This window comes from Micropterus salmoides, unplaced genomic scaffold, assembly GCF_014851395.1.
Source record: "Micropterus salmoides isolate LMB-PRFRI ecotype aquatic unplaced genomic scaffold, ASM1485139v1 Ms_hic_scaffold_20, whole genome shotgun sequence".
Taxonomy (NCBI): domain Eukaryota; kingdom Metazoa; phylum Chordata; class Actinopteri; order Centrarchiformes; family Centrarchidae; genus Micropterus; species Micropterus salmoides.
In genome coordinates, this window is record NW_024041151.1 from 1,236,363 (window position 1) to 1,245,700 (window position 9,338).

Here is a 9,338-nt window from a genome sequence, read left to right on the forward strand (position 1 = left end):
TTGTGAAAGTGTTAGTGATTCATTAGAGATGCTGCTAAAAGACTGTAGATGTAAAATATAATATTCAAAATGAAAAATACTTTAAGAGACGCTGCTGATCAGCTACAAACATGCAGTTCGGTCTCTGTAGATATAATATAGATTAACATAATGTACATAATAATAATCATAATAATAATAATAATAATAATAATAATAATAATCCTTATTTGTATAGCACTTTTCAAAAACAAGTTACAAAGTGCTTTAACAAGTGTAAAGAATAATACAAAAAAACAAGATAAGGGCATGAAAAATAGTAAAATACAATGAAATAAAAGGGATATAATAAAGTCAAATAAGATCGGGAAAAGCTCTCCTATAAAAGTATGTTTTAAGAAGGGACTTAAAAGAGTTCACTGACTCAGCCGACCTGATTTCCTCGGGCAGGCTGTTCCAGAGCCTCGGGGCCCTGACAGCAAACGCTCTGTCCCCTTTAGTTTTCAGTCGAGACTCTGGAACAGACAACAGACCTCTGCCCGAGGATCTCAAGGTACGTGCTGGTGCGTATGGGACTAAAAGTTCAGAAATATAACAAGGCGAGAGGCCATGAAGAGCTTTAAAAGTGATCAATAGAATTTTAAAGTCAATTCTAAAACATACTGGGAGCCAGTGTAATGAAGCTAAAATAGGAGTAATGTGGTCATATTTCTTTGTTCTGGTTAAAAGCCTGGCAGCTGAGTTCTGGACAGTCTGGAGTCGATCAATAGATTTTTGGGTTAAACAGGTGAAAAGGCTGTTGCAATAATCCAGGCGTGATGAGATGAAGGCCTGTAAAATGGTCTCGGTGTCCTTAAAAGTTAACATAGATCCAATTTTAGCTATATTTCTAAGTACATGCACAGATACATTCAGGGCACGCTACTGGGAAACTGCAAATGTGCTTTAAATGCTGCTTATGGGTTATAGATGGTTTGGTGAACATATTGAGATCTGGAAGTGAATCCTGAGATCAGAGAAGAAACGTGTCCCAGAGCCTCCTGCTGCTGGATCTGTAGATCTGGAGGCATCGAGGGCCGCTGACGCTAATTTGGTGCAGTTTGGAGAGAAATACAGAAACACAGAGATCAGAGTCGAGCAGACAAAGTCCAACGTTAAAAATCAGAGGCTGTTCTGACTCCAGCTTCATCTGGTTAGACAGACATGAACTTTCTGACTTTCCTTTAGCGCCCCCTTGTGGTCGACATGGCTCATTTTCTGTAGAGAGAAAGATTTCCTCCTCCAGGACCTTGAAAACATTTGTTCCTTCGATGGTTTGGCAGCAGGAGCACATTTAGCTCAGATCTGACTAAAAACCAGCACGATTATACAAATGGGAGCAAAAACACCTTTTTGGAATTCATTTGGTGTATTTCAGAATAATTTAGCTTTGAAGGAATTTCCTTCATTTTTTATTCAGGTTTTATCTTCTTTCATAATCACGTTGAATCATTTAGTAATTAAGGAAGTCGCTTAATTTCTCTTTGCTTTGTACTTCACTTGAAATCTCCTCCTAACTAACCAAATAATGTGAATAGAAATATGAAGAGGTGTGTAGCAGGAGCCTTCAGAGATCAGAAAGATGAAGAAATGAATCTCAGCTGTGCAGGTGTGTGTTTGCTGGGAGAGATGAGATGATGGAGATCAATAAATGTCTCACTGTCATCTGCTGTGTTCAGAGACTTTAATAAACTATGAGACTGAATGAGCTGACTTCTCCTGTCTGGTTCCCAACATGCGCTGGTCCTCATGAAAACATCAGGTCCTAATCTAATAATTCCACTTTATGTTACGTGCAGATTAAGGGCAACTAGCGCCCCCTGGTGTTTACTGACTGCTGTCAGCTGACTGTCATCACATGGTCGGGGTCATAGTTCAGATCAGCCATTTTGCCATTAGTTTGGGGAAATAAGTTGCTTCAGGACAACTCAGTTTAATCTTCAGCTCCGGCTGTGTTGAACCCTGGAGAAGCTTTGACTGTGAGTTAAATGACGTCTTTTGTCTTTATAGAGAAGCATCGATGCAGATGTTGTTCAGAGACTTCACATCTTTTTGCCCTGTAGGGCAGCCAGCTCTTTAATTTCACTGTTTTTAGTCACATTAATAAGTGTGTTGTGTGTTTGCTCCGAGTTTCACAGAGCTGTTGGAAAACACTGTAAGAATGCAAGTTGATGAAGACAAACAAGTAAACAGCCCACCTGTCAGTCACCATGTGACCCTCTCAGTGTGGAAGATGAGCCACAAGCAGTGGACAGAAAACCACATGAAGATCACAGTATTTCATAAAGAACATTATGAGACGAGCCAGCTGCACTGAAACTGAGCACAATGAAACTGGACATACTGAGTAGATACTGCTCTGAGGTCAGCTGGACTGTCCTTGATCCAGTACGGAGAAATCTGATTGGTTGAGGGAGTAAACATGGTGGAGCAGCTGCTGTTAAACACTTTGTTCTGATCCTGGATCAGATCTTAGTTCCTGCCATATATCTGAAACAGAAACTCTCCCAACGTGTTTGGAAACGACTCACCTGCTGAGAAGTCAAATGTATTCTTGGGGCCACAGCAGGCGGTGCTCAGTCCTTTTTAAAACAGCTGGTAAAGATGTGGGTTATTCGTGTTGGCGGTTCACCCAATCAGAGGTCACTAAAATGACTGATTAGCTCAGCAGATCTCCGCTGTCATCTCAGGTTTGGTGAATCTCATGTGATTTGGTGGTTGAGCTGCATTTAAATCAGAAACTCAATGTGTTAAACTGTAAATGAATGTATCACACTGATGTCAGCATAGATAGGAATTATACTTGCACGGATAGAAACACTTGATCCCTACAAGCTTTGGACTGTTGATCACAGTTAAAAGGATCAGACAGCTGAGAGAAGACGTTGTTGTCAGGATCCCTGCAGGTTTTAGGTGCTGTGCAGTATGGCAGGATCTGTGTTACAGTTTGCCGTCCTGTCTAAAAACTTTAAACCCCTGTTGTCTCCACTGCTTCGGTAGTTCCTGCACTCTGCTTTTGTACGGCAGAATAGATGAATGTGTGAAGTGGCTGATACTGTGAATTATGAGCACGGAAGTTTATTCTTGACCGTGAGATGCAGATACACTTCTGACCTCGAGCCTGTCGAGTTTAAATGAAAGCTGATGTGTACAGTTGAATTGTTTCCTACATTTGAACGGTAGTTTTGAATTAACAGTGACAGTCCAACCTACCGGCTCCCCATCAGTCCGGTGGGTCTCTGCTATGATCCATCTTGGACACATGGTGGCGATGCTGGACTGTTTCTCCTCTACTGGGCTGACGGGGGAGTGCTGACAGCAGAGTTAGTGTCGGCCCACTGCTTTCCGCCTTCGCTCTCTCTGCAGGTCACTTTGCAACATTTCAGTAATTCAACTTTCCATGAGATTAATCAGCTGTTGAATCATCTCTGCCTGTGGGAACGTGGAAACAGCAGAGCAGGTTCTTTACATGAGAAACGCTTGTTTACTGGAGTTCCTGAGATGAGTCAACCTGAACAAACCTGCGCCAGTGAAGAGGAAATGACATCACACCTACTGCAGGATGTTTGTGTAGTCGCTGGAGAGGAGGTCATGTGACTCAGGGCTGTTTAGAAATACAGTACCTGAAGTTGCGCGACGTCCTCCAGAATCAGTCCTGAACGTACAGGCTGGAGTTTTAGACTCGCTTCCTGCCTGTCCGTCCTGAGTTAAAGGCTCGTGTGCAGCCCAGCTGCAGCTCGCTCACGTTGAGCACCTCAGCGTTCAGACCTCTCACAGAAAATGACTTTATAAAACTCAGCTTCTTCAGGAACCTCCTGCACTTGGTGGTGATTTATTGTGGCTCAGCAGTTTTACTGCCTCTTTGTTTTTAGTACTTAATTTATGATAAATGAAGTAGTGTGGGGCAGTAATGTTGGTACGTGTCTCTGTGGATCTCACCTCAGCTGTATGGGTGCGAGTCAAAGTCACAGCAATGCAGAGCAAATTCATTCCTGCAGTTTGACCACGTCTATCAATACATTTACATACTGCGCCAACACAGCAGAACGGGCCTGACTAACACCTGCGCTGTAGAGACAGATAAATCTACATAAAGCAACATGACCGACAGCTGCAGGCCGCTCCACTCTCGTTACTGAGGGAGCTTCAGGTGACAGTGATGTACTGATACCAATAATTTTTACACATTTTATTTCTAGTTTAATGTGACCTCCCGTTTCTGTATTTCTGAGAGAAATAAGGAGCAGGCTGTAGCCTTAACAATTCAAAATAACATCCGCATAATGACAAGACATCAAACTACCGTTATCTTCTTTAATTATAATGAAAATCTCCTGCTCAGAACTGCCGCTTCATAAAATCAGCATGTTATTTTGACTTAATCTCAGATGTTTAGCGAAGTTTGCAGTGTTGCCAAAGTGTTTCACTGTCTTTGCACACACATCACACAGAGCAGCATTATTACCTTCACAGCTAAAACACAGCCAGACGGGACTGTTTCTACAGCCGGTCAGAGTCAGGATTTAATCACAGGAAATGTAAAGAGCTGCAGCTGCTCACTTCAAAGAAGCTCCGTCACAGCACAAACATGACTTTGTCAGGCGGAAGGAAAAGTAGTTCCTATCAACCGAGTTTAATTAGACCATCCTGGTGACAGTAAGATACTTATGATAAAACACACACTCACGCCAAATGACAAGTTTAGATATCGATCCTTTTATATGAGCATCGATCCTGGAGCAGGAAACGCTGGTATCAGAAATATCGATACTTTAGGGTCGACCCGCACATCACTACGGAATAAGGCTTGAACTTATTTTCTCTTGTCTGTCACTATAATAAGAAAGGTCCCTGAAACATGGCGAAACATACAGTCTGAAGGCAGGTCAGGTCACAGGGTCGGGAGGGTTACTTAAAAATGTAATCCGTAACGTAATCAAAGTACCACAATATAAAGTAATGGAACCTGGTTACTGTGTAGTTACTTTTGGATTACTTCCGAACGCCAGTAAAGACAAGAGAGAATCAAAGATGTTGCTCAGTGTATTGTGAAACATCCAATAACAAAATGTCCCGTTCCCATGAAATCAAAATGGATGTAAAATGTTTTTATCTGATATGCTTTGCACTAAAGGTCACCAGTACAGCAGAAGCCCATCGGTCACAAACAGGCTGTTTTCTAAGTATTCTTGATGATATTTTAAAGTCATTTCCTGGAAAACATTTATGAATTTTTATTAAAAATCTAACGATTCCTGAACAGAAACACTGATTTTGTTGAAATGGCATCATCATATTTGATGATGCCATTTCTCTGCCCGCACAGCTAACTCGGAGCACTGGGAAAGTGTTAGTCTGAGACTGCTGGAGGTTTTCAGCAGGAAATGATGGAGCTCAGCAGCATGAACAAGACTGAGCAGGACTGTAATCTGTTACTCCCCAACCCTGTTAGTCCGTTAGGGTCCCAGTAAAGCTTGTCTAATTTTTAAAGCATCGGTTTATTGATTTAACGCGCACGAAACAAGGAGGTATGAACATAGCTGTTGCTTGCCATCCCCTGCAGCTGGCTCGTCACTAGCATTTCAATCACATCGCGGTTCATTTTATTCCTTTTTAATAAAATTGAAGTGGGCAACAATCACAGTTAAATGTTGGCGATAATGATCCACCTGGTTACAATACAGCAGTAGTTGTTTAAATCTGACTCAGGTTCACCTTAGGTCATATCCGAGGTATCTGGCATCCTCCACATAGTATTTTAGGTTTGGTCTGGGACAGAGGACGTCTCTTACTTAGATATGTACCTGCAGCTGATCACGCTGAGCAAAACCCGACACAGCCGCAGATCCACCACATCAGCTGTTAGCTGTAGGAAGAGATGCACCCATTTATTTTTCCAGTTCCAGATTATTTAAAGGTCTGACCTGCAGATTCGGATCCTTTCTACTATAGAAAGTAAAGTATACTTTTACTTTGTAGTTTCTTTATTTATTACGATCCCGTCAGCACCAACACAAAGGCTGGATATTCTCACTGGGGTCCGTTCAGCTGTATGATCAGAATGAAACGGTCATTATTAGATAACGTTGACATTTTCACTGCAGCTACAAACACAATCCAGGCCAGAACTCATTACCCTGTTTCTAGTATCTGGTTTCTGGTCTCTCCACCTTATTTTAGTGTTTCCTCACAGACTGCAGGGATCCGCTGTTTCCTAGAGACAGCTCCCGTTTGGTGCTTTGCACAGCAGCAGGTCAGCTCCGTGTGGAGGAGGCTCGTTGTTAATTAGACCGCCGTGGCGTGATGACATCAGCACCAGCAGCTGTGTTCGCTGTGTCTTTACTTTAAAATATGCACGTGTCTCTAACTTCATCCAAGAGCGCGTCTCTTTCTTACATAACTTCCACACCTGAGACGTGTTTTAACACGTGCGAGTGAGTGCAGCTGTGACATGAGGCTACCGTCTGTTCCCAGCATGCACCGTGTGCGTAACATTCGATGTGACGCTGCTCAGCCCCGGTCGCTGGCTAAGCTGGAAACTGGTCTGTTCCGGTCCCCCGGCGATCGATCGGCACATCTCTAGCTGTATCCAACAAGCCATTAGACAAAGCTTCCTAACGAGCCAGGTATTTTGTCCTGACTCAGCATCAACTGTATTAAAGAGAAAGAAAATGTTCTCACTGAATAAAACAGCCCTGCAGCCTCAGGCCCGTCCACACTACTCCATTTTAGTTTGGAAACAACTGAAAACACACAGCCAGTGGGCGTTCAGGTGTAAACATGAAGCAGATGGTCTGTTCCATAGTTACAGAAGATTTGGTGAAAGAATAAATAGATACAGACCAAGAAGGTTTATTTTCATGCACCAATAACGAGCTGGGACTGGATGTAACACGGGAGTGTGGCGGCTAAAACCAGACTGGGAGTCGTCACAAAGGAAACGGCGGCGTCCAGGCAGATGAGTGTTATTTGCACTGTACAGAATATTTTAATAAAAATACCAACTCAGAACCTCTGTCAGCAGCATCGTGTTTCTGCTTCGCATGACTTATAAGACCCAATCAGAGAGCCGAGCAGCTGCGATCCTCCGTTTTGGCTCGGCTTCACTAAAACGCCCTCCGGAGTTTTGAAACGCAAAACGGGGTCGTCAGTGTTTCCAAACTTCTCTGTTTTAGGTCTTTGTTTTCGCCGTTTTAGTCTGGACGGGAGGTGCTAACGTAGCGAAAGGTCTCCGTTTTAATTAGAAAACAGCAGTGTGGGCGGGGCTTACAGGAGTCCCAACGCCACTGAGGCTTCAGACTTGTGTGTGTCGGGGGGGAGCAGGCAGAGGACCAGACCACTGTGTTCAAAATGTTTCTAAACTTAAAACCCACTTTTCTTTCCGCCTGGCTCCTGTGTTTGTTTGACCCACCATGAACACCTCCCTGCAGACTTTCTCACACTTCATATTAGGTCACCTGACTGAAGTCTGTCTGACAGCGTCTGTACTGAATGTCAGAACAAGCTGTAACTACGGTCCGCTGGACAGAGGGTTATTTCATTTTAAACAGAAAGAGAGAGAGAAAAGTGAAAGTGTTGATCCTAGAGACAAGTCTTAGATTTCATTTATTTTAAAGCTTTGGTTTGTTATTCATTACATGGTATCAGGGTAACAGGATGTTCCACGTCACTGTCCAGACCGGCCTGAGCCCCTTTGAGAAAGTGGTCTTTGAACAAGACGGCAGAAGAAACAGCCGTACTCCTGCTGCTTTTCATTCCACGCTGTGTTTTATCAGCCAGACAGAATTAAGTTTTGAAAAGGATAAATGAACAGCACAGAAAACAGGACAGAGAACCAGACTTTAGAGTCACAGAGCGGCGACGTGAGCTGGATTCAGCTCATCGCTGATCTGCAGCTACACACCACTTATCCCACCATTTGTGGGCAACCATTTACCCAGAGCAGTGTTGATAGTTTTAATATTTAGCACTTTACATCTCATCACCTTGTGGCTGATCGGACGTTTGTTCAGCAATGCTGTGAAAGTTCAGGCCCCCGTTTGATGTCAGCGACTGGAAGTTATTGGGCGGAGCACTTTGGACCCAGTTTCCAGCGTCCTTTAGTTCCTGATCAAAACTATCTGGAACGTCATGTTGGAATGGGAACGCTCTGATGTCCTGCAGGCTGCAGTACAGGTCTTGACAGTGTTTCACTGAGCTCTGTACCTATTTTACTGAACTCGCTCACAGATAAACGTCTGAGCATTTTTCTCTCCGCTCTCCGGGGGGGTAAACATTAAATTACTCAAGCTCATTTTTTGAAGAGGACACAAATAATCCAGCCAAAATTGTCCTTGTATAGGATACGTACACACAGAGAGAAGTCTTTTGTTTTTCTGGCCGACAACACAAAGCAATAGTTTAGTAGTTTAAATCTGACTCAAACTCATAGTCATATTATCCTAAATAACTTAGTAGTAGTTTAGGTTTCTTCTGGGACAGAGGACGTCTCTTACTTATGTTTATGTATAAATGTGTGTATATTGGATATTTAATGGCAGCAGGAAGTATAAGCACCATCAGCACCAGTATAAATGTTGGCTGTTCTCACCGGGGTCCGAAAGCATTTCTTTTTAAAGCAGGGCAAGCTAGAGGCAGAGGCGTTGATGATGAATATTATGTTGGAACATTTTGTACGATTCATTTTTATTGACTTTTCTTCAGCTTTTAATTGTATCCAACCCCATATTTCAGCAGGCAGACTTAAGACTATCCACAATATTGATCCTGGTTTGATTAGTTGGTTGATGGATTGTGTGTGTGTGTGTGTGTGTGTGTGTGTGTGTGTGTTAATGTGGTTGATTTATTTATTGGAGTTTGACATTTTCGTCACACACTGACAAGATTTGGTTCCCAATCTGTCCTATAAATAATGGAGAGAGCTTCTCAGTAAGAGGTCCTTTACTTCAGTAACAGTTCCAACACAAATCTGTTGACAGATGAAGCTACTTTCCTTCTATAAAACTTGCCATGGTTGTAACAGCTGTGCACCGAGGGAGGCTGAGGCTGTTTTTTCTTTTAGTTCAGTCCTTCTGTTGGAAACACTGAGAAGTGGTTTCTGCACCGGTCTCATTATTTTACTGCTCACGATTTAGTGTAGTGTGTTGTGATGGATGTTAGACCGTGACCCAAACCAGGCCGATACACTGAAGGTTTTTACAGATTCAGTGAAACGTTTGTAAAAAGCTTTCAGGGCTGACGGTGAACCTGAAGTCTGCAGAGCGTCATCTGCTGCCTCTTAGAGAAGATGCTTTCACTGTTGGGTTGGAAGGTGAGTTTGA

General features: G+C 42.9%; 1 long non-coding RNA gene across 1 annotated transcript; it reads right to left on the minus strand.

Annotated features, from left to right (window-relative positions):
• Positions 1 to 783: 783 nt before the first annotated feature.
• LOC119914887 lies at positions 784 to 3,972 on the minus strand. The gene is made up of 3 exons (XR_005446865.1): positions 3,232 to 3,972; positions 2,550 to 2,741; positions 784 to 1,064 (listed from the first exon to the last, which is right to left on the minus strand). It is a non-coding gene; the product is annotated as an uncharacterized LOC119914887 (long non-coding RNA).
• Positions 3,973 to 9,338: the final 5,366 nt, after the last annotated feature.